Genomic DNA, 26,056 nt, shown 5'->3' on the forward strand with positions numbered 1-26,056 from the left:
ACATACCTGAAATCATGTTGCATGTGTCAATTTTTTGTCTGAGGTTATATACATATGTAGCATGGCAGATTTAATTATTGGTCACAATTCTTCACTCCCCTCTAGTGGAACGATGCATCCACACTGTTGCCATTCTGGTGAAAAATGTCCAATCCTTCACTCCCTTCTGATAGAGATAATGTATCCGTTCTTGCCAAGCTGAGAGGCAAAGAGTACTTACCTGCACCTTGACTTTGAGCTTGGCCAGGTGACCTTAAAATACAGGTTTTATTATTTATGTATGGCAAGGCCCACAGCTGAGGAAATAACAGTCATTGGAAAGAATGTTTGTTGTCCTCACAGTTGTCAAGAGAAGGAGGCATGCCACACCACTGGGTACACAGGGAAGCACCAGGCTCGGTCAGGAGGTAGAAGGCGTGAGGAGGAAATGTGGACCAGAGTTCTGTTGTGGTTTCTGTGGGAAGGAATGAGCAGGATTTGGTGAGTTTGAATAATTTCAGTGGGCTCTGTGGTATGGGGGCTGTCCCTTAGTTGTCTGGTCCCTGGCCCTGGGGAGACTGAGGCAAGGGAATATTGGCCTAAGAGGATGATAATGGAGATGGTTGGGGTAAAGGCCTCTGGACTGGTTTGCCTAAGAAAGGTGCACCGAGGGCTCTTGTTTGCTATCTCTAGGGATTAACTAGTTCTGGAGAAGCATTTGCTCCACGGTCAGCAAGACCCAAAGTATCAAAAACACAGAATGCAAGCACACGGTTAGTAATACATCATGATGCAACCAGAGGCTTGGAATGTGCTGATGTGCTTGGGCTTGTTTGTTGTCGGTAAGGAGAAGAGCTCCTACAGCCACAGCTGCGGGATGACCACAGGCGGAGCGGACGTGAACCCCGCTCAAGGCCAAGAGCTCAGGCAGCTGGCGCCCAGCCCCAGCCAATCCCCATGAGAGAGGAGCTGATGTTTATTGCGACATGCCTCTGATATTTTTCTGGCTGTTTGTTACTGGCATTATTGTGGCAATGGCCAAGTCAGACAGAGATTAGTACTAGACACGGGGTGCCGCCATAATAAATCCCAAACGGTGCGCCATCAGCTTTGGGACTGGGGAGAAGGCAAGAAGAAAATCGTTGTAGGGGCCTAGGAAAATGTTGATCCGTGTCATACAGTCATGAAACATTTTCTTTAACCACTACTTGCAGTAAACGAAAGAACAGAAAATGGATGCGATGAAGCTGGAATGATGAGGAAGTTTCAAGGCACTGTTGACAGGATAAATGGCTCGTTGCTAATTGGAAAAGGTGGTGTAAGATACAAGACACGGGTGCAGGGGAAACATGGCTGGTTTGCTCATAGAATTGAGAGTGAACAAACATAGCCCAGAAGTCCTAGGATTTACAGGGGCGAGAAATGAAACTGTATAGAGAGAAACATTCTCTCAGCTTGAATGAAAAGTAATTGTGACTCTTTGAGATATGGAAGTACCTCTGGATTCCTCCTCTTGAGACCCCACTTCCTTTAGGCAGGAAGCAGACTGAGAAGGCTGCCCAGCCACCAAATGGGGCATATTCTCCAATGCTGTCCTCAGATGTGGCCAGGGAGGGAATTTTGGCAAAGAAGGACCTCTCAAATTGTGGAAACAAGAGCCTGGGGAAAAGTCCAAGGGGTCTGGAGAGCTGTTCCCAGGGAGCGGTAATGGCGTCCAATCCAAGAACATTCCGTGCCCCCAAGATAGGGAACCCAGCAACATTTGCCTACCAGGATTTCACAATTACTGTAAACTCATGACTGCTCTCGGCTTCTCACTCTCCCCTACTAGAACGGGGACGTTCACTGTGGTCATCTCGTTCTGTACCACTTTGGTATGTTGCACATGGGAGAAGACAGATAAGTTGTCCATTCGGTCAAAGGTCTACGGACCGAGAGCCATCACATCTGGAGTTGCCATAGATATAGCAATGAGCTCTTTCTAGCCTGATGCCATCATGGAACGAGATTTGGGGGTTGTGGGGCTGGGGGGTGAGTATAATATGTGGAAGGGATGTGAATAACAGTGATGGATGCCAGACTGTGGTAGGTTGAGAGATTGGTGCCGAATTCTTCGTTGCCCTATAATAGAATTATGTATACACATTGTTGCCACATTCTCACAGCAGGCAAAGGGTACCTCCCCACCCCTGGACTTTAGGCTTGGCGCTGTGACTTGCTTTGGCGAATGAGAAGCTAGCGGCCTTGAAGCAAGCAGACGCCTAAAATGTACTGTGTATCTACTCTTGCCCTCTTGCTCTCTTTCACTGCAGGAGTCGGCCATGAGAAGAGCTTCCCCCTGGTAGCAGGTGCCCCTCGGCCTGGGCTCCAACACGAACACAGTGCCTCATACCTGAGCCTGAAACCAAAGCCAGTTTTTGAAGCCAAAAGCAGAGCCACACCCCAGCTTTCCTGCAGATGCGTGCCTGAGAAGTAAATGCTTATTGTTGCCTGCCACCCAGATTTAGGGCCCGTTTGTGTTACACAGCTTTATCGAGCGATAGCAGACTCAGGCATGTATCTTTCCATGCCATTATGTGTTCTTTAAGAACACTGGGGAAAATATATCGATTCCACTGAGTAGTTTCACTTAAGTAAAACTGGATTAAGTAATCCAGGATTAAGTAATCCCTGAATTCTGAGACGTTCAGGTTTATCCTCAGAGTTTTATTTTGCAGTGGGAAGGAGGAAGAAGGGTTTCTAGTCTTTGCTTCTCTTAACAATCCTGTAGTAACATATTGGTATGTAAATGTTGTCCATACTTTCATTTTTTTCTTTTAGGGTTCAACTGGATAATAGTAGCTGCTCCCTAAGGTTGTTGTGGGGATTAAAAGACGTAAGATGCACGGAGTGCCAGGCATATTATCTGTCATACAATTGACACTCAGCTAATGATTGTTTTTACTGTTTTTGGTTGTGGTCTTAGAAGCTGAAGAAAAATTCAAAGCTCTTGACATGAAATGTAAAGCGGTTTTCCAAAAGACTTACACCAGTTTAGGTGGCTAGTAACAGCGTGTGAGTTTCGGGGCGCCATCAAAGAACTACAACCTTTTAAACCTTTCACGATTTTAACAGGTAAAAAATAGTATCTTACAGGGGCGCCTGGGTGGCTCAGTCGGGCGTCCAGCTTCGGCTCAGGTCGTGATCTCGCGGTTCATGCGTTTGAGCCCACGTCAGGCTCTGTGCTGACCGCGTGGAGCCTGGAGCCTGCTTCGGATTCTGTGTCTCCCTCTCTCTCTGCCCTTCCCTGCTCATTCTCGGTCTCTCTGCCTCTGTCTCTCAAAAATAAACACTAAAAAAAAAAAAAAAAGAAAAAAGAAGCAATATCTCACAGATATTCTAATTTTTATACCTTTTATTGAAGAGGAGGTGGAAATCTTTAAATTTTTATTTGTTTTTGAGCGAGCGAGCAAGAGAGAGGGAGACAGCAAGTGCATGCGGGTGGGCGAGCGGGGGAGAGGCAGAGAGAGCGAGAATCCCAAGCGGGCTCCACACCAGCAGTGCAGAGCCCGACCTGGGGCTGGAACTCACGAACTGTGAGATCACGACCTGAGCCGAAATCAAGAGTTGGACGCTCAACTGACTGAGCCGCCCAGGCGCCCTGAGGAGGTGAAGATTTTTTTAAGTGAATTTCCTAAAGTGTAGATGCTGTTCTGTGAATTATCAGCTGACACATCCATTTCCATCCGTCGTTATTGAAGGTTGCTTGCCTGAAATTCTCTATGGTCACAGCTCATGGCCCTCACCCTCGTACTCGGTCCTCCTGGTGCATATCGTACAGCACATCACCTATGGTCTGTTGTCCATATGCTGTGCCAAGTCCAAATCCCTCACCTCTAAGTCTCCGCTCCGTCTTATCCCAATTTTACCCCACCTCCTCCTAATTCCATTCCGCCTCCTGTGGCCAATCCCCCCATGTCTGGGGAGGATCTATTCCTGGGCGAAACAGCCAACTTGATTAAAGATTTTTACCCCTACAGTGTGTTTTCAACAGATCGTCTTCTCTCTTATTTTTATGTTCCTATTCTATTTATTCTACCTCTGTCATTGCAACATGATTTTGCAAAGTTCTTTTTGTATTTTGCCACTGAAAGGTCACAAACATACAAGGCTAGTAAACAATTACCTCTGTTTTCCGAACTCCCCTGCCTCTCTGCCCACGCTGTCCAACACAACCCTGAATCTTCTCAAAACACATTAGTGGAGACAAAGGTTATTGCTTGTAGCTACTTACACTCGATAGTTCCCCCGACACCAACCCCACTCAGCCAAAATGTCACAGACATTTCCTCCTTATTCCTGAGATTTTTTAGTCAAGACAGCTAGGGTAGGTCTGTGCTAACTTATCTGGCTGTCGTAGGAGTCTCTTGAAAAGCCATTTACCAAGGATTCAAGAAAAAGAAGTCCTTGCTAATGTAAGGCAGAATTCTTAATGTATTGCAAGAGATTATCATGTGTCACTTGGAAATTCAACCTCATTTTTTCGAAACATAGCTCTTCCCTAAGTGTTTGTGGTTGTGGGGCTTTTTCCCCATAGGGAAATATCTGTAGCACATTTTTAATGCCCGACCAGCTTCCTCCACTGCTCTACCCTACCTGGCCTGCTGCCTTTCCTCCTCGCCTGACATCCCCACGGTGGTGCCTGGGGAATTCAAGCCAATTTGAATATGTAATCATGTGGAATAATAAGCTGAACTGTACTCTCTGGGGAGTCCTCTGGCTGCTCCCCAGTTCTCTGCAACTAGTTTCCTAAGTGCCTTTGAGAGATGCTGAGAACACCATGTCGCTGTTCACCTTCTCACACTTTAGTCATTTTCTGCTCACACTGGCTAGAAGCCCAGCTCCAGAGAATGTACAGGAAGTGGGCAAAGGAAGTTTCTCTCCTTCTGAGATGCACTGGGGCACACTTTCCACAGCCCGAGGGAGAGATTTGGGCAGGCTCTGAATCCACGTATTTTTAAAGCATTCGTTATTCCGACGATGGAGTTCCATGGAACCAGCATTTATTCCTTTCATGTAAGTCACACTGAGTGCTCCCGAAACATATCATAATACCAGGAAGTAAATAACCATTGCCTTGTTTTGTGAATATGAGAAATTTCTGGTGAAGATGCCTAAATATTGTGATTAATTTCCAATTACGCTGACATGTAGGTACTTACAACGTCAAAGTATTTCTCTGAATTGAATCCGTTTCTAAAATGTAACCTAAAAGGCAGGACATTCGTCTTAAATAGCAATTTAAAAACAGATGTCTTGGTATTCCAGAATCCGATTTCAATACTAAGGTGATCAGTTTGCAGGGAAGAACCTCCGCGTGGATTTGCTAGTCGGACTAAAGTACAAAAGCACCTGCTATACCCCTTGAATATATGATAACAATGAACAACACCAGTAAATATCTGAATGGCACTCTGTATTCTTTCCTCTGCACAGTCGCATCTATGCAGTCACATTTAACCTTCAAAGCACATGTCCAGGAGACGGATATTATTAGCCTTAATTGTGGATGTTGTTGGAGCTGAGACTTTCTTTTATCGCTTGTAACGCTCTAAGAATAAGTCATCTTTCTTGAACTCGGACATACCCACTCAGGTCAGAACTCGTGCAGATCGAGCTTGAGCTATTTTTAAGTGGGACTCCAAAAGGCAGCTGCAAAGCAAGTGTCACAAGCACATGCCTTTTTGACTCAGCAGTTGAGTTCTACCTCACGCTTTTCTCCTTCTCCAAACTCGTGGAGCAGTGGCACGGAAGGCGTGGGGGACACGCTGTGCTGGGTGATGCGAGCCCCCAGAGGTGTATGGTAGGTGAAACCTTGCCCGGGGCTCGGAACAAACCCCATCAATAAACGTTCACTGATAACGGGGTCCTGTCACATTTCAGAGGCTGCCATGATGCATCACAGTCCTGACCCCAGAGCCAGAGAATGAGGGAGCCAGGGATCGAGACATCCTTTCGAGCCGCAGTCGGAGGAGAAAACCGGAATGAAAGAATAGTTGGGCCTCGCCAGGCAGAGGGGTTAGACACCTCCATGTCGAGGCCAGAGGTTTCCAGAGAGGAGGTGGAGTTCCACACGGAGGCATCAGATAAAAGTTTTCAGTTTGGGTCACTATTATTTCTTAAGAACCTTGCCAGGCACTCTCAGATCTCGAGCCCTTGTCCCTGGGCATCTGACCCCTGCTGCTGTCTGCCTCCACCCCTGCCCGTGGCTTCTGTGTCCTTTCTGGCCACACAGACCAAAGGGCCTCGCCTAACATCAGCAGAATCATACAATCTTAGAATGGGAAGGACACTTCCATGCAAATACCTAAGACCCTATGTAGCTTTTTGGTTTTTGTTTTTTAATTTTGCTGCTGCGGGAGTAGAGAATTTAATGTGGGTGCAGTGATATCCTCACTCTGACACACTTCTCCTGGCATTTCCTCTTTTCCGAGCATATGGGTGACCCTGAGCTCATCACCTCAGAGAAGAGATCCAGCTGGTCAGAAAGTAGAAACGGCCCAAGAGAGCTTTTTGTCTCCGCGTCTTGAAGGGGGGAGCTTAGAGTTTTGGACCTGGCGTGTAGACGAAACGTGTGGGAGAAACCGGGGTCAGAGAGGATGGTGGGTCCAGGGGCCAAGTTTCCCTTCTTTCTAGGCAGTGCCCCCCGGGAGGTAGCAAGACCCCCAGAGAGCAAACGGCTTCTCCCAGACTCGGCCCAGGGGTCCATCACCTCTTAAAGTTTCCCCGCCCTTAAGCGATGAAGCAGAACATCTGCGCGAGGCCCGCATCCTGAAGGGCCACGACCAGGGCAACTGCATGCAGTCGCAGGGTGACGGGGCTCCAGCAGGTGACTCAGGCTCTGAAGCGCCCCCTCTTGGTGACCGGCCAAAGCACATGTAATAAAAGGTTGAAATGTTACATGTCTTATTGACAATATTGTATCAGTGAACCCACCGTCGGCTACAGAATATGAAAGGTGTTTTTTCACGCGTACCACTGCCAGTTGAGCTTTATGTGGTTCATACGTCCAGGTGGAAAAATGTTGGGTCAGTTTCCTGCTCTTTCAAACTCCGTTCTTGAAAAAAAAAAAAGAGGGGCACCTGGGTGGCTCAGTCGGTTGAGCGTCCGACTCCAGCTCAGGTCATGGTCTCGGGTTTTGTGGGTTCAAGCCCCATGTCGGGCTCTGTGCTGACAGCTTGGAGCCTGGGTCCTGCTTCGGATTCTGTGCCTCCCTCTCTCTCTGCCCCTCCCCCACTCACGCTCTGTCTCTCAAAAATAAATAAATTGTAAAAAGAAAAGAAAAGAGAATGTTATTAAAGGTCTGCTGTCACTTTAGGGGAAAGAGAGGAGAGGGTGGAGTAAGGTCTCCATTCCGTAGGAACTAGTCCTACCGTCTCTGTGCCACCCAGCACTTGGCCAGTCCCTCGGAGACGTGTAAGTGCACGTGCATCCCGGTTACAGGGTTCGCTCTGCAAGATTTGACCTGATGTTCCAACTGTGCTACTTTTGAGTCTCAGTTGTGTCAGCCAAGCTTTTGGCTGCCCACTTCCTATCAGAGTATCACTTCGTCTGAAATGTCATCACCATGTGAATGTGCTTCTTCAATAGCTTCTTTCCTCTCCTCATTATTCTCCCACATCACCATCTCTGCACACTCTCCTCCCTAGACCATTCAGCCCGTCTCCGCCTCTCCCTCCTCCACCCCAAGGTGAACGTGTCATCCTCCTACAGCTGAGGACTCCTGGACAGTCAGTGCTGGTCAGCATCACACCCAGAGCCTGTGTTTCAGCCCTCCCCCACCCTGAGCCCTCCTGAGACACAGGAGCTTCTTTCCTCCCTCGGCCAAGGTGCCACCACCCCCTGCTGGTTCTTCTCCAGCTTCCCTGACCTTTGTCTCTCAGCGCTCTCCATGAGCCCCTTTCCTCTTCCTTTAAATATTAGTGCTGCTTTTCTTGCAGCCTCGGCTGTCGTCTCACGCCCCTCCAAGATTCCCAGCCACAGTGAAAACTTGGCTTAACAAGCCAAGTTAACAACCACATGAGCTAATGATTCCCAGATCCACACGAAGGGGGTCAACTGAGAGATACAGATTCCACGGGCTGACTACGTGTGCAGGAAGTTGAATTGATATGGCTTTGGGGTTCTTGTCAAACTACACTGAACCACAAGGCCCAGGGACCCAAGAAATATGCCCAGAAAAGGGGCAGATAGACCTGTCCTTTCACGCTTGATGTTCCTCAGTGGGACAGTGGAAACAGTACTTAAGGAGATGAAATTCTGCTCAAGGCATCCTGATGATGGCTAGCTATTTCATGAGAGATGGTGGAACCTGGGGCACCTGGGTGGCTCAGCTGGTTGAGTGTCTGACTTCAGCTCAAGTCATGATCTCACAGTTCATGGGTTCGAGCCCCGCATCGGGCTCTGTGCTGACAGCTCAGAGCCGGGAGCCTGCTTCGGATTCTGTGTCTCCCTCTCTCTCTCTCTGCCCCTCCCCTGCTCTCGCTCTGTCTCTCTCTCTCTCTCAAAAATAAATCAGCATTAAAGAAGTGTTTTTTTTTAATGTTGGAGGATGATCCAGGCAAAGACTAGGACTTCCCATTTTCATAGGAGAAGTGAGGATTTCATACCTTCTTTCTTTGTGGATTGCCTTTTCCTATAAATCTAAGTGGACCTGCCCCTGGCTTAGTGGAGTGAGGAGTAAAGGAGCTGACTGCTGTGGCCCCAGTTACTCCAAGGTAAAAAAAAAAAAAAAACTTGTGAGCAAGCGTTCCACTACTACTGCATTCTCCAGAATTATTAAAATAAAGTGCCCTGGAATTTAGAATTGATGTTGAGAAAGCATTATCTTTGTATCAGATATAGAAACTGTATAATGAAACAATCTGTAGGCAAACTGTATCACCTCTCTGGATACCATTCCCTAAACAGAGCTTTCTTAGTTAATACGTAGCACATTACAGTCAGTAACCAGAGGAGTATATGGATTTGACTCTTGCTATTAAATTCCATATAAGTGATAAAATGCAAAGTTGAATGAATGTTACTTCATGTTATTTATTGTTCTGCAAAACAGAGGTCTGTTGGTGTGGCATTGGACTACCCTATAAAGCAGAACCAGAAATTTCTTTCTTGCAAGATCATCGAGAGGGAAATTAAGTGAAGAAATATGATTTAAATCTGAGAGCGACAGGTCAAATAGTTCTCAAGCATCTCTACCTAGACTAAAATATTTAATCCTCTCAAAGCCATCTGAGGCATAGGTATTGTTAGGACTGTTCTTAGATGAAGAAACTAAGGCTTAGGAATTTAAGTAGCTAACTGAATATTATACAGACAGTGACTGGCAGAAGCAAGGTTCAAACACAGGTGTATTTTTTTAAGTAATTTATATTTTATTTATTTATTTATTTAAACTTTTTTTTAAATGTTTATATATTTTTGACAGAGAAAGACAGAGCATGAGTTGGGGAGGGGCAGAGAGAGAGGGGGACACAGAATCTGAAACATGCTCCAGGCTCTGAACTGTCAGCACAGAGCCTGACACAGGGCTCAAACTCATGGACAGCGAGATCATGACCTGAGCCGAAGCCAGATGCTCAACTGACTGAGCCACCCAGGAGCCCCTATTTTATTTTTTTTTAAGTTTATTTGTTTATTTTGAGAGAGAGAGAGTGCACACAGGAGGGGTAGAGAGAGAGGGAGACAGAATCCCAAGCAGTCTCCACACTGTCGGCACAGAGCCCGGTGTGGAGTTCAAAGCCACAAACCATGAGATCATGACCTGAGCCGAAACCAAGAGTCAGACGCTTAACCGACCGAGCAGCTCAGGCATCCCAACACAGGTACATCTTATGTGGGTATCTGTTTCCAAATTCTGTGCTCCTTCCTAGAGCATCTCATTTACCGTCTGATCCATTTTACAGGTGACAGAACCAATAATTCGTTTCTTCTCTCTCTGGACAGATGAGAAAACTACAGCTCAGAGTAGTTAATGTGTCTTCCCAAATTTACATGATTATTTTATGCCACAGAATTCAAACCCACTTTTTCACAATGGATTTGCCGCCAGAACTCAGATATCATGGAAATTACCCCTCAATCTAAGCTAAAATGGGAAAGGAAAAGGTTCCTATTAATATCATTGTCACTGGACATGTGGATTGGGGTGGGTGCACCATCACCTGATCTACAAATGTGGTGGGATCGCGACAGAAGATCCACAGAAAAACTTGAGAAGGAGCCTCCTGAGGTGGGAAAGGGCACCCTCAAGTATGCCAACATCTGGATAAAAGAAAGCCGGACGGGGGTGCCTGGGTGGCGCAGTCGGTTAAGCGTCCGACTTCAGCCAGGTCACGATCTCGCGGTCCGTGGGTTCGAGCCCCGCGTCGGGCTCTGGGCTGGTGGCTCGGAGCCTGGAGCCTGTTTCCGATTCTGTGTCTCCCTCTCTCTCTGCCTCTCCCCCGTTCATGCTCTGTCTCTCTCTGTCCCAAAAATAAATTTAAAAAGTTGAAAAAAAAAATTAAAAAAAAAAAAGAAAGCCGGACGTGAACAGGGCACCACCATTGATATATCCCTGTAAAATTCCAGACCAGCAAGTAGTATGTGACCGTCACTGATGCCCTGGGACACAGACTTTAATCAGAAACACGATTACAGGCACATCTCCCACTGACTGCACTTCCTGACTGTTGCTGCTGGCGTTGCCGAACTTGAGGCTGGCGTCTCCAAGAATGGGCCGACCCCTGAGCATGCCCTCTGGCTCACGAGACTCAGTGTGAAACGACTAATTGTTGCTGGTAACAAAGTGGATTCCACTGCACCAGCCTGTAGCCAGGAGAGGTAGGAGGAAGTCATTAAGCAAGCCAGCACCTGCATGAAGAAAACTGGCTACCAGCCCAACGCAGAAGCATTTGTGTCGATTTCTGTTTGGAATGGCAACAGCCTGCTGGGGCCCAGCGCAAACACGCTTTGGTTCAGCGATGGAGAGTCACCCTAAAGACGGCAATGCCAGCGAAGCCACCCTCCTCGGAGCTCTAGATTGCATCCTGCCACCAACTTGTCCACCTGGCGAGCCTTTGCATCTGCCCCTCCAGGACGTCTACGAAATTCATGGTATTGGCACCGTCCCTGTAGAGACCCGTGTTCTCGAACCCAGCCTAATGGCCCCCTCTGTTCTAGTCAACATGACAACTAAAGTAAATTCTGTTGAAACGCCCTTTGAATGAAGATCTTCCTGGGGACAAAGCAGGCTTTCACGTCAAGCATACGTCTCTCCGAGACGTTGGTTGTGCTGCAGCTGATGACAGTGAAAATGAGCCACCGGTGGAAGCAGCTGGCTTCACAGCTCAGGTGATTATCCTGAACCTTCCAGGCCAAATCAGTACCGGCTACGACCCTAGCCTGATTTTCACAGAAGCTCATGTTGCTCGCAGGTTCATGGAGCTGAAAGAGAAGATTCATTGTCATTCTGGGGAGAAGCTGGAAGGTGGCCCCAAGTTCCTGAAATCTGGTGGTGCTGCTGTCGTTGATATGGTTCCTGGGCAGCCCACGTGTGTCGAGAGCTCCTCTGACTGTCCTCTGGGTTGTTTTGCTGTTCGTAATGTGACACAGATGGTGGCTATGGGTGTCGGCAAAGCAGTGGACTGGAAGGCGGCTGGAGCTGGAGAGGTCACCGGGTCTGAAAGCTCAGAAGGCTAAATGGATACTATCCCTGATACCCGCCACTCCAGTCATAATCGGCGGTGGAAGAATGTCTCAGAACTGGTCGCTTAAGTTTAATAATAAAGAAATGATGATAGTACATCATAAAACCTTGAGAAGGTAAGGGAAATGTTTTGTAGACCATTTGGTGTGTGTGTGTGTGTGTGTGTGTGTGTGTGTGTGTGTGTGTGTATGTGTGTGTGTGTGTGTGTGTGTGTGGCAGTTTTAACTTATTAGCTTTTAAAAATCCGTACTTTTTAATGGAAACAACTTCACCAAAAATCTGCCGCAGAATTCTGAGACCCATTAAAGCCAAGTTTAATGAGTAAACGATCTTCTTTTGGTCAACACTATAAATCCCCACAGTACTACTTAAGTAAAAGACATAGGTAAGAGTTGCCCACAGTCTATTTCTGCTGTTCATCTGCTGAAATCTCAAAATTTGATAATTCTGGATTAAAATTTTCTTTCGGGTAGGAATTTGTGGCTTTTTAATACATTGTTTGAAAGGAAGAATCATCTGGGTTTTCTTAAACCTCTTTTTTCTTAAGGTTTATTTATTTTTGCAAGAGACTGCATGAGTGGGGTGGGGGACAGAGAGAGGTGGGATTGGAACTCAACAAACCGGGAGATCATGACCTGAGTTAAAGTCAGATGCTCAACGGATCGAGTCAGTCAGGTGCCCCGAATCATCTGTTTTTTAAGGACATGGTGAAAAGGTATGGGTGAGGGTCTGTTGGTGACAAGCCTTCATAGGTTAGAGCAGATAAGCAAAGATTATCATTGTTTATCAATAAGCTTGTTATAAGAAGGCCCAATGCTGCGACACTAAAGTCCACGTGTTGCATATAAAATTGTAGCTACGTCAATATCGAGTGAATCTGTTGGTATCATCTCAAGTGTTAGTTTCCCACTTATTGGGATGTGCGTTCTCGCATTAACAAATTTTGAAATAGTCCAAAGAACTCCAAGTGTGAAAGTTAAATAGTATTGAAGACTGTCCTGCTAGAGTTTGTTGTATCTAGATTTGGAGCAGGGTGGGTGGAGGGGGAAGGTACTGGAAGCTGGGGGAAAAAAAGAGAAAGAGAGAGAGAATTCAAGCCCAGAACTACATTTTTTTTTTTTTTTTTTTAAACGTTTATTTATTTTTGAGACAGAGAGAGACAGAGAATGAACAGGGGAGGGGCAGAGAGAGAGGGAGGCACAGAATCTGAAGCAGGCTCCAGACTCTGAGCTGTCAGCACAGAGCCCGACGCGGGGCTGGAACTCAGGGACTGCGAGATCATGACCTGAGCCGAAGTCGGCCGCTTAACCGACTGAGCCACCCAGGCACCCCAAAGCCCAGAACTTCTAATTCCCTCTCTAGGACTCTATCATGCACGTGACTGTAACTTCTCCTAAGTCTAGTGATGATCTTTTTTTTTTTTAATGTTTATTTATTTTTGAGAGAGAGAGAGACCGAGCACGAGCAGGGGAGGGGCAGAGAAAGAGAGGGAGACACAGAATCCTAAGCAGGCTCCCGGCTCTGAGCTGTCACCACAGAGCCCAACGTAGGGCTCAAACTCACAAACCACGAGATCATGACCTGGGCTAAGTTGGACACTTAACTGACTGAGCCACCCAGGCGCCCCTGGCGTTGATCATTTTTAATGTCTTCTGTAACCTTTGTCGAGCATTTACTCCTTAATCTAGATGACATCCTGGGTCATCCCATCTCTTAAAATCTAGATGAGACTACTTATGGTCTCCAACACACCTCGCATCGAAAGCCCGGTGCCATTTCTGTGTATGCCTAGGGTCTTGTGTTCTCAGGACCACCCCTCGATTCCTCTGACTTTTTGTTCTCCTCTTGGCATCTCGCAACATTTTCTTTCTCGCCACTTGAGTTCTTGAACCACCTTCCTTACTTTTACACATAAACAACAGATTTTGTGTAGCAGATTTTATAGACAGTTTAGAGAAATTAAGAAAGAGATGGTTTTGCGTTGCTGACCTCCAAGCAGTTAGAACTGAATGAATAATGGCCACCCTGTTCTATAAAGGCTTCTGGCTGATTTCCCACCACCACCACCACCAACTATTTTTTAAATGCAAACTGATTCTACCCTCTCTTTGTTCTGCCCAGACTTCTGAATCCTACTGTAGACTTTTTTTTTTTCCATAGCCAAATGCTTTCAAGGTGTTTCCTTTATTGAAGACCATTTATTCCCAAAGGGAATTCTATTCTCAACTATTAAGAAAACAATAGGATTTTTTTTTTTTTAGCCGCCCACCAATGACACCACGGGTTCTGAGGAGTACAAGGAAGAAAATTTGCTTTCAAAGAGGAGCCAGTATAATAGGAAATAAGTGCACATAACTCACATTTCTCTTGGGCCTTGCCACCTTGTGAAAACAGAGACCACATACGCGATGTGTAACAGTTGAGTCTCTGCAGTATGTTCACGTCCCCTCCCCCCCAACACCCCACCAGGAACCTCCTGTCCTGACAGATATGAAGAAGGCCAATACAACAGAGATGTGGCCAGTACAACTAAGAAAATCTAACTTACCACGTGAGGGGGAAAGATAATACCTGGAGGTCGAAGAAGAGGCAACTACTGGGGTGACCACAGGCAGAATGTGGCCCACCTGAGGTTGAAGTCGGGGAGTTACATTCTGAACTTGAGTCATCAGGGTTCAATGGTAACAGCTTCTAACTGTCTGTTTAAGCTATTTTAGTTTTACACCCCTCCCGCCCCCAACAATGTAGCATTATCTGGGCTTTCCGCTTCTGACCAAGTGGGAAGTATTAACACTCAGAATTCACCTGACAGTGGAAATCCATGTAACCTCATGTGAGCAGGTGTCTGCCACAAACGATGCGAAAAACTGGCAAACTCAGTGAAAAGACAGTTTTGCGCCCATTTGAAATAATGCTGCTGCCCCAGGTCTTCCGTTCTTTATCCACGGCCTCAAAATCCAAAGAGCTCTGAAGTCAAGAAGGTTCTATCCATCAGGTGTCTAGCAATGTCCTTTAGAGGCGAAACCCGACCTGTGCATGTGTGAGGCTGCTTGGAATCTTTATACAGCTTGCTTCACGGGAGTGGTTATGTGTTTCCTGCACAAACATGAAAATGCTTGATTACACGGTGCTCCTGCAGCCTCACTGAGGGAGGGCACATGAAATACAGAGCGTGGAACATACCTTTCCAAAGTCTGAGACATTCTGAATTCCAAAACACATCTGGCCCCAAGGGCTTCAGATAAAGGCTTGCGTATCTATCTTGGCATCTGCCAGAGGAAACTGGGAGCCAACCGAGAAGAAGTGACGGCCAATGGGGGCGGCTAGTATGGTCCCAGGGGTCCTATTTTCACGTGTCCTGCCTGGAACATGTGGTCCGTCAAAAGGAGAGAAGACCAGATACAGGACTGTGTTGTCGACATGTGGAGTCGGGTAGAAGTTGTGACCAGTGAGAATGTCTGGAAAACCCTGCTGAGTCCTTCAGCCAAAGCCAGCCTGCCTACCGGGGCCGACGGTCCGGCTACTTCCCACCACCTGCACTGCAGGCAGATGAAGGCAGCACAACGTTCTCGTGAAAGTTTCCAAGCCCCTCCTGTCATTTTAAGGTACAGGATCATCTGAATTATTGTTCCTTTGATTTTCAGAAAGGAGATTATTTTTAAAGGAAAATAAAAAGACAGGTGGTGAATAAAGACTTACTAAAGCGATTCTCCCGCCCAAGTACTAACCAGGCCCGACCCTGCTTAGCTTCCGAGATCAGACGAGATCGGGCGCGTTCAGGGTGGTAGGGCCACAGACACTAAAGCAAGTCTCAAACCTGACGGCAGCACGTCAGAATCACTTGGAAAAGATGTTTAAACTACAGATCTGTAAACCCAACCCAGCCCCATGGAATAAAGGGCTCCCGCAGGCGTCCCAAGGCACCTGGAGTTTTCAGAGTGCCCCAAGTAATTCTGGTGTGCAGACAAGAATGAGAATGACCGGCTTAGAAAAAAAAAAATGTTTTTTTAATTTTTAAAGAGGGAGAAAGAAAAAGACCTTTTCCCTATTTCTGTATAAGGAATGAAAGTCCCTAAGATCTAGAACAGCCCAAACAGGGTGGGGGGCATGCTGTGCAGTTCTTGTTTTAATCACATGTGCTAACCACACAAAGGAAGTTGCATTTCTGCGAAAACTATCAGTTTCTCTTTTATACGTATTGTTGGTGATCCTGGACACATAAAACATTTTTCAGCCAATGATTTCATCTTTCCCATAACTGAAAGCGTGGATGCACCCTGCACTTACGGGCCGTCAAGGATTAAGGGAACATCCCCTCTACGTCAGAGAGAAAACCATCTTCCCACATAGTCTCTGATGTGCTGGGCGGAATGTGGTAGAATCGGTGCCTTGACAAGGAGCCAACTTGTCTTCTGTTGGAATATCTACATAGTAAAGTTGACATTCCTTCTGTGTCTGCTCAAGTAATTTGGTTCTCTCTTCTTTTAGGAACCCCCTCAAAATGAGGAAAGTTTTGTAAGCTAGTCTCTCTCTTATCTTCCCTAAAATGTGGCTCCACAAATGCTTTCCCTTCATTTCATGTTTATCTCCATGAATGTTTGGTGACTTTGTGACATCTGACAATCTTCTTCCTCTGCTGCTGCGGGGCCGGGGCGGGGGGGAAGATTATCTGCCAAACAGGACCCATAATCTTTGTGTCGACCCAATCAGACATACCTTCCAAGTCACGATTTTTCTCTCTCCCTTTGGACTTTCTTCTCCCTTCTCCTCCAGCTGGTCTCCTCCTCAGGGAGGCTGCCTGGATCTCCAATTTCAGTTGGGTTCCCTGTTACTGTTTCTCAGAACATCATGTGCTTCTCTTTGATAGTACTGCTCACAACTTAATTAAATGTTTATTTCATATCTATTTTCCTGCTGGATAATAGGATATTTGGGGTCAGGAAACAAGTCTGGTTTTTTTGTTTGTTTGTTTTTGTTCTTGGTTTGGTTTAGTTTTTGCTTTTCTTTTTTCACCAAAGCCTTGCCTCATACTAATGCATAGTGGATGAAAAATAAATATTCATTGCATCGATGAATTGCATACCCCAAAGACTCAAGTAAGCTGGGGCCATTGGGTAGGTTCATCAGAAGATGACTATATCATATGATTTCACTCATATGAGGACTTTAAGATACAAAACAGATGAACATAAGGGAAGGGAAGCAAAAATAATAAAAAAAAAAAAAACAGGGAGGGGGACAAAACATAAAAGACTCAAATAGAACAGAGGGTCACTAGAGGGGTTGTGGCAGGGGGGATGGGCTAAATGGGTAAGGGGCATTAAGGAATCTACTCCTGAAATCATTGTTGCACTCTTTGCTAACTAACTTGGATGTAAATTTAAAAAAAAAAAAATTTTTTAAGGTTGACTATAGACTTTATGAAAAGGTGTCAGCCAAAGCTGAGATAACTGGAAGCAAGAAAGCAGCAGACGGAAGAACCAGGGAAAGGGGGCATGTTAACTCACCTCTGAACAGCAGGGCTTGCAATTATCATGCTAAAAATGGATGCATTCAAATTGCAAAGCTTCAGTCAATGAATCACAGCTACCATGAATGTTTTTATTTCAGGGTTGCACATACTTTATTTATATAATTGTGATTCAGAACGAATACCTTGATGATGCTTTATGTGCTGCGGCAAATGCTTAATTGCAGCTTGTTTTGTTGGCATTTATTTAAATGTCAGTAAAACTCTCTCCCACAGATATTAAATTTTGCAATTAATCATTCACGAGGCCTTCTTTAATCAACTTTTCCTGAAGTATTTCAGATTCTTGTCGGGCCCATTCATTTCCCCTGTGAAGATCTAAGAATTGGTTTTAGGTGATAAATTGACTGTGTTCTCCCAGAGCCCGTTTTTCTTAAGCGCTTGAAAACATTCATCTACATGAATCAGCAGCACCTGTCAACCCCAATGCACGTGATGTCGGGCATTCTCAAGTTCCTTGCATTTTTATGACAAACTAAATTGATCTATACGTTCACTGCATCAGTCAACCAACACTTGTGTGAGTGGCAACCATGAGTCACATCTGGGGATAAGATGATATATAACATGATATGACATACGATAGTATGCCTGCCCTCCTGGAGTTTATAGTTCAAGTGGAGACAGAGAGATGTGAGAGCGAACCGGGGCACTAAAGAGTTAGAGCAGCTAGAATGGAGGCAAGTATAAGTCGTAAAGAAAAGGCTGGAGTTTGGGATGATGGGGGGATCAGAACAGCTTCCTGATTTGAGATGTATCTTTAAAAAATAAGTCAATGAGAGCATCAGAGTGGGAAAAATAATGGAGCGAAAGGATGATTGAAACATGATGAACTTGATCAAAGACTCAGAGGCATGAAACAGCATGGCATCTTGGACATCCTAGTCATTAGGCATCTTGCAGGCCATTAGGCATGGGGGGGGGCGGGGACTCTGTGAGAAATGAGACAGGAGAGACACGCAGAGACTGGCTCACGGAGGGTCTTGAGGCCTATGGTAAGCAGTTTGGATTATATTTTCTCGGCCACGTATAACCTCTAGCGTGTTTTCAGCAAGGGGTGGCTTGGTGCGATAGATAATTTAGAGAGTTTGCTCTGGCAGTTGTTTAGAGACTGAATTAGAACGCTTGGGCCCTGGAGACATTGTATTCATGTATTCAAACATTTTTAGAGTTATCTTTTAAGTGCCAGATACTGTCCTAAGCTCTAAGAATACAGCAACGACCCAAAGGGACAAGATGTCTGCTCACAGAGCATTCTAGCAGAGACGTATAGACAGTAACCAGAGAAGGAAACGGATAAACGAGAAAAATGGAAGATAATGTCCAGCCCTGCAAATATGAAAACTGGCTGATAGGGAGTGTCAGAGGGCTACTTTAAATTGCGTGGCTATGGAAGACCTTTCTGTGCCCAATCTGAATGACAAGGGCAGAGGTCATTCAGAGGTCATATGATTGGAGGTAGGACCTTCCATGAAAAGAGAACAGGGGATGCAAAATCTTTAAGTTGGAGAGGCTTAGCCAGCTCAAGAAGTGGAAAGAAGGCCAGTGTGCCCAGGGAGTGGCAGCAAGGAGATGAGGGCTTAGAGGTTAGGTTGACTAGAATTCAAAGGCCATGTGACCCAGACCTGGGACAATGTGTTTGAATTTTATCTTCAAGGCCATAGGAAGTCACACATATAAGTCACTGCCTGGTTTTAGGCGGGCAAGTGATATGGTCAGGTGTATATTTTTAAGTGATGCCTGGCTGCTTTGTCGAACGTGGACAGGAATAAAGCAGAGAGAAGTCAGAAAGCTCTTGGAGTAGACCTTGTGGGAGACATTCAGGTGGACTAGGGTCACCAGTGGAGATGGAAGGAAGCAGATGGAATTGGATGTGTTTGTGTGTAGAGTGAAAAGGGACCCTGTGGTGGGTTAAATATGGGGAATGAGAGACAAAATGCAATAGGGAGCAACTCTCTTTAGTGTTCAAACTGGCTTGCCTCATTCGGCAAACAGATCGTGCGCTCAGGCCCCCCGAGTGGGAGCTGGGGGCCTTTCCCCTTCCAACGCAGTTCGGGTTTTGCTTGTGTTGTATCGCCTTGTGTCCGTTTGTTTACCAAGAAAGTGAATTCTCTCCCTTGTACTTTTCAGTTTGCCCACCTCCCTGGCTGGGAGATTATCTGGCGCTTACTAAATCTCTGACACGGGAGGCAATGGTTTATTCCCACCCGGTGGCACCGCCGTGGGGGGAATGTGCCGGGAGACGTGGGGTCGCCGGCACAGCAGGGCCAGCGTGAACTCACGGGGCGTTTCCCAAGCAGCCTCAGCCTGTCGAGCCACACGGACTTCTGGGCACTGAATAGTTCTCTGTCGGAGTTTGAAGATGATACAGGGACTTCTCAGACATAGTCCCTGCTTTCCAGGAGGCAGCAGTTTCGGTGGGGCAGCAAGACTAATGCAAACCGAAAAGCTAAAGGAAACAGGTGAGGCCACGTGCAAGAAAGTGAAGAAGACAGTTTGTGAGAGCAGCTGCGGGAAAACAAGACTGGGGAAAACAAGGAGAGCCTTTTGCTGTGAACCGGGCCAGGAAGAGGGGGGCTTTAGATAAGGGGCCCAGAGGGTCCGGAGGATGCTGGGCTGTGATGGTGACATTACTGGGCACACCACGCGTTGGGGTGCCCTGGGTACGCGTCCTCGGACCTTTTGCCGTCTTCTGAGTTCTTCCCCGTGGCTTCAGTACTATCTAATCTAGGGGTGCCTGTGTGGTTCAGTGAGTTGAGCCTCCGACTTGGGAGGTCTTGATCTAGCCGTTTGTGAGTTCAAGCCCCGCGTCGGGCTCTGTGCTGACAGCTCAGAGCCTGGAGCCTGCTTCGGATTCTGTGTCCCCCTCTCTCCATCCCCCTCTCCCACTTGTGCTGTCTCTCTGTCTCTCTCAGAAATAAACATTAAAAAACTTAAAAAGTACTATCTAATCTAATGGGCTAAGGATTCTCCAGATCAGTCTCCCCAAAAGTCTTATCCGTGTAATTACATGGCACCACCAGTCACTCGTTCCGTTGCTTAGGCTGAGACTCTAGAGTCATTCTTTTTTTCTCTAATTCCAGTATAGTTAAAATACAGTGTTGATTAGTTTCAGGTGTACAATTTAGTGATTGAACACTTCCATGAAACACCCCGTACTCATCCCAAGTGCCCTCCTTAGTCCCCTTCACCTAGTTCACCCATCTCAACCCCCCACACACACACCTCCCCTCGGATAACCATCCGTGTGTTCTCTACAGGTAAGAGTCTGTTTCTTGGTTTGCGTCTCTCTTTCTCCTTTGCTCATTTGTTTTGTGTCTCAAATTCCACGTATGAGTGAAATCGTATGGTATTTGTCTTTCTCTGACTGACTTACTTCGCTTAGCATTATATCCTCTAGCTCCATCCGTGTCCCCGCAAATGGCAAGATCGCAATCTTTTTTATGGCTAAGTAATATTCCATTGTATATACACCACATCTTCTTTATCCATTCATCAATTAATGGACACTTGGGCTACTTCCATATCCTGGCCATGGTAAATGATGCTGCTGTAAACATAGGGGGTGCATGTATCCCTTTGAATTAGTGTTTCTGTATTTTGGGGACAAATATCCAGTAGTGTGATTACGGGACCATAGGGTAGTTCTATTTTTAACTTTTTGAGGAACCTCCATACTGTTTTCCACGGCGGCTTCACCGGTTTGCATTCCCACCAGCAGTGCACGAGGGTTCCTTTTCCCCCACATCCTCACCGACACTTGTTTGTTTCTTGTGTTTTTTAGTTTACCCCTACTGGCAGGTGTGAGGTGATCTCTTATTGTAGTTTTGATTTGCGTTTCCCCGATGACGAGTGACGTTGAGCATCTCTTCATGCGCACGGACAAGAAGTTTTGGGATGTTTGTTTGTTGACAGCTTACTTTGCATTCTCAGGACGGTCTTAAATAAATCTGGAGGCATAAAAGAGGAATCGTGGTGACTGTATTTTCAATGTGAATTATTTACAATATCTAAAAGTTGCTTGCATTTACGTGATAATGTCAGAAAAGTAGCACTGATGTTATATAGAAAACATCAAAAATACATGGAGTAAAATATCATGGCGCAGCGTTATTCTGTTGCCGACCTGATTAGTAAAGCCAACAAGAATAGGAACAGGCAGATGTCCCTGAACCTTGCTTGGCATTTAATTTTATTCCAGTTCACATGTATGGTAATGTTTCATTTGCTTGTCAAATTTTCTATGTATCTATGCATTCAGGCTTGGCTTTTTATTAAAATTTTTTTTTCAACGTTTATTTATTTTTGGGACAGAGAGAGACAGAGCATGAACGGGGGAGGGGCAGAGAGAGAGGGAGACACAGAATCGGAAACAGGCTCCAGGCTCTGAGCCATCAGGCCAGAGCCCGACGCGGGGCTCGAACTCGCAGACTGCGAGATCGTGACCTGGCTGAAGTCGGACGCTTAACCGACTGCGCCACCCAGGCGCCCCTAGGCTTGGCTTTTTAAAAGATCAGTGTATACCTTATAACTTTTTTAGCAAGTAAATACTTGCAAGCAACTTTTTTGTGTAATTCAGAAATATTTCAGCATGTCTTTCTAGGAGCTAGGAACTCATTTTTTAACACAGCAACACCATTATTAAAAAGTAATTGGGGCTCCTGGGTGGCTCAGTCGGTTGAGCGTCCGACTTCAGCTCAGGTCACGATCTCACGGTCCGTGAGTTCGAGCCCCGCGTCGGGCTCTGGGCGGATGGCTCGGAGCCTGGAGCCTGCTTCCGATTCTGTGTCTCCCTCTCTCTCTGCCCCTCCCCCGTTCACGCTCTGTCTCTCTCTGTCTCAAAAATAAATAAACATTAAAAAAAATTTTAAGAAAAATTAAAAAAAAAAGTAATTATTCCTCAAGATCATTAAGTGCCCACTCAGCATTCAAACTTCCCCAAATATTTCACAATAGTTCAAACGAGGCCCCAAATTCGCTCCGTATGTTGCATTTGGTTGGTGTGTACTCTATAGATTCCCCCTTCCATCATTCTTTCTCCCCTCCCCCAGCCTCTTCCTTTTATACTGAAAGTGAACAGTGGGCCATGAACTATGCTAGATGCTTAATGGATATTATTCTATTTATTCAGCACCGGAACCTGGTCTTCAAGTAGCTATTATAATTACCCACATACAAAGCCAGGAGATGAAGGCTTGGAAAGATGAATACACTAACAGAACACTAATATACTAATGTATTGATACTCCTGAGGTTGAGTCTCCAGATCTACTCAACCCCAAAGCTCACGTTCTTTCTGCTAGCTATGGCCTCCCAAATCGCTTGTACTTGGGCCTCCAAAGCCCACAAGGACGTCTGTTTCATTTTGAAATGCTATCCAAGCAAACTGGAGCCCAGGAACCCCAGAAATCTGGGTTTCCGTAATGAATGCAAGAAAGAGCGTCAAACCTTCTAACTACTTTGATTTTTCCAATTTTTCAGGACCTTTACAATTCCCAGGAAAGCAACAGCAATCACTGAGACGGTAGCTGGGAGATTGTCCTTCTGACCTCTGCTTCCAACTTCCAGTAGAAGCTTTGAGCTTTTCAGAGGTAAGAATCCAACGAAGAGGTTGTTGTGAGGGAGCTGGGAGAGTCACAGGACACAGAGATCCATAATGGCATTTCCCATGTTCATCTTGTTGTCCCCAAGTTTTGTAGATCTGGGCACTACTGAATAATAACTCTGAATATAATGGAAGTCGGGCAGACTCGATTTTTCTCAAAAAAAAAATTAGTGCTTTAATTTTTATATATAGTGCTTATAATAAAACAAAGTAAGTTTAAATCACTTGCGATGTCTCAGACAGACAATATTTTGATCAGGGATTGCATTCTTCATCAAAAAGCCATCTCAAAAAAAAATGAAGACGTATCCAACAATATGTCAAAAAAAAACCAAAAACACAGCCAACATATTTGTAAATGCTTAAAATAATAAAATAATACTCCTAGTGCTATCAATGAGCATACATGTACTTTGTATATTGACATTTAAAAGAGTCCCAATTTAGGGGCACCTGGGTGGCTCAGTCGGTCTGAGTGTCTGACTCTTGATTTCAACTCAGCTCATGATCTTGTGATTCAGGACTTTGAGCCCCATGTTGGGCTCTGCCCTGACAGCACGGAGCCTGCCTGAGATTCTCTCTCTCTCTCTCTCTCTCTCTCTCTCTCTCTCTCTCTCCCTCTCTCTCTCTCTCTCTCTCTCCCCACCCTGCTCATGCTCTGTCTGTTTCTCAAAAATAACATTTTTAAAAAGCAGTACAAATTTACCAGATTGCATGTAGAACTTCCAAAAGACATAATCCTACTGAATCTCCACATTTAATCTCACGGTACTCGCATTCAGTCTCCCAGACGCGGGTTCTATCGTTTTCATGTTACTTTTTGAGATACAAACTTTATGCCCAATCAGAAGTTGATTTTATTCCTGTATTTTTTCAAAGCACATCTAATGAGCCAATCTTAGGTAGCAGGTCCGGAGTGAGATACTAGATACCAGAGACCTGATGATTAATAAGACACTGCCATTAATTAATTAATTAATTAATTAGTAAGACACTGATGATTAATAAGTTACTGCCATTTAGTGGCTCAGCCCTGGAGAGAGCCAACATGAAAAGGAACAGTGTAATATGATGAGTTCTGGGTGTATACCGTGATACGGGGTGGTGGGAAGTCTAGGGAAGCTGCACGGAGTAGATCATATAGGAGCAGATGGTGAAAGGATGATGGTGGTGGTGCTGGTGATGATCCTGCTGATGGTGGTGGGGATGGTGGGGATGGCCCTAGTGGGGCTAATGATAACAGTGCTGTCACTGAGCACTAGCTAAGGGCCCGTGCCTGTGCTGTGTTTGTGTATTATCTCGCTAAATCCTCACGACAGTCCATCGAGACCAGCTACGCTGACATTTATGCAAAAGACATCACTGAAATCCAAGAAGTTAAGAATTTTATCTAATGTCATACAAGAGGCAGGTAGAATCAAAACCACTGGTTGAACCCAAACTTCCGGTTCCAGCAACTACTCGCCTCAGCCTCGCCCTGCTCAGAAGCGTGTCAGGTGGGCAGGGGTAGGGGGCACCTCCCAGGCAGAGGGCCAGGGGTCAGGAAGGCTTTGGAGTGAGGGACGACAGTCCACATCCACATAAAGTGGAGCCTGGTGGAGAGGAGAGTAAGATTATAATCTCTGCTAAAAGCTTTTTGTGTCACAGATAGATACACTAAACTAGATCTCACCACTGCAACCCGACTCAAATAGTCATAGAAAAAAAAAAAAAAAGAGGCCCCAAAACACTAAACAAATAAAAACTGGTCATTCTAATGAAAGTGTTGGCGTTAGGGTGGAGTGATGGATGGAGTTCATTTACAGTGAAACTGAACACAAGATACATTGCCTTCTGTCTTCTCAGCTGCAAACTACTTTCCAGCAGAAACTAATGAGCAGGTTACCTGGTTTATCATTTGCTTAATGGATTCATTCATTTGGCGAATACCTCTTGCCTGCCTCTGTGGGGCACACACTGGTGGGCACTGCAGGGAAGGAGGCAAAGAGGGCGTGAAGCCTCCCTCAACAAGACGTCACCCAGGAGCGGAGCCTGACGTCTCAACATGTAGGGTCAGTAGGGGTACGTAGCGGGCAGACAGCAGGCTTGGACTCCATCGTGTCCCGTGTCCTCGCTTCCCTCTAGTGACCCTTGGTCAGGGGCGGGGGTGTTGTCTCCAACAGCAGTTTGGCACAAGGCACAGAATGCACCGTGGTTCGAATTTAGAAGCTGCTCGATTAAAAATTAGCTTCGTAAGGGGATTGAGTCATCAGCAAAACAGCAGACAGAAGCCGGTGGTGGATGATTGTTCAGAGTCTAATACCCTTTCTCTTTCGTTAAGCTCCCGACACTGCCCTGGGGGGCCTCTCAGGCCACGACTGGGGCAGTTCACCTTTACGTCCTCTGGGAATCTACCCGCGCGTTACACTTCAGTTGATACTGAAAAAAAAAAAAGAAAAGAAAAATATGTGTTCTTTGGGAAGAAAACAGGAAAAAGGATTAAACCTTCTAATTATTAGTGTGTAAAGCTTCCCACTTTTTCCTCAGTTTTCTTAAGCTGAAAGCTATCCGACAAGGTGTTGGTTTCTCAATGTAATAACTAGAGGAGTAAACAGTCGTTAACAAGATAAGACTTTGTTAAAACAAGTGAACAGATAACCCGACGGAAGAATTGGAAAACCAATGAACATTGAGAGTACTGAGGGGCGACTGAGCACAGAGGACAGGAAACTGCCAGCTGAGGGCTGCCCACAAGTGCTTTACATGGAGGACAGAAACTGTGGCCTCTCCTCAGGAGACATCATGTGGTACCAGGGGGCAAGAGGATTGGGTACGAAGGTGGGCCGCACCTGCCAATGTGCCGTGAGAAACAGAACCACACGTTCCCTAGGTCTGGGATTCAGTGATTGCCCCTCCTAGCCACCTCTCGCTGTCTCTCAGGGTCCACCCTGGGAAGCCCCCTACAAAGTGCGTCCACAGCGCCGTGAGCATCAGACTCTCCATGGAGGTGCCCCTGCACAGTGGTTCACGAGGACACGTCGCTCGTACACAGATCTGGCAAAAGATGACCCGCGAAGCGTGAAAGCAGCAGAAAAGCAAAAGGGTGATGAATTCAAGTGAATCTCGGTGGTTTCGTTTAGGGTTTGATTACGTTTGTGATGAAACCGGCTTTGCCTACTCGTGCATCATTCCGGGAATGTTCCCTTCTCCGGCATCATCCCTTTTCCTTATCTTCCCT

General features: G+C 46.0%; 1 pseudogene; it reads left to right on the top strand.

Annotated features, from left to right (window-relative positions):
- The first annotated feature begins 4,998 nt into the window (after nucleotides 1–4,998).
- On the top strand, nucleotides 4,999–15,031 carry LOC121035308 (elongation factor 1-alpha 1-like; annotated as a pseudogene).
- Nucleotides 15,032–26,056: the final 11,025 nt, after the last annotated feature.

This window comes from Herpailurus yagouaroundi, unplaced genomic scaffold (assembly GCF_014898765.1).
Source record: "Herpailurus yagouaroundi ecotype Mexico unplaced genomic scaffold, PumYag 161, whole genome shotgun sequence".
In the NCBI taxonomy this organism is placed as follows: domain Eukaryota; kingdom Metazoa; phylum Chordata; class Mammalia; order Carnivora; family Felidae; genus Herpailurus; species Herpailurus yagouaroundi.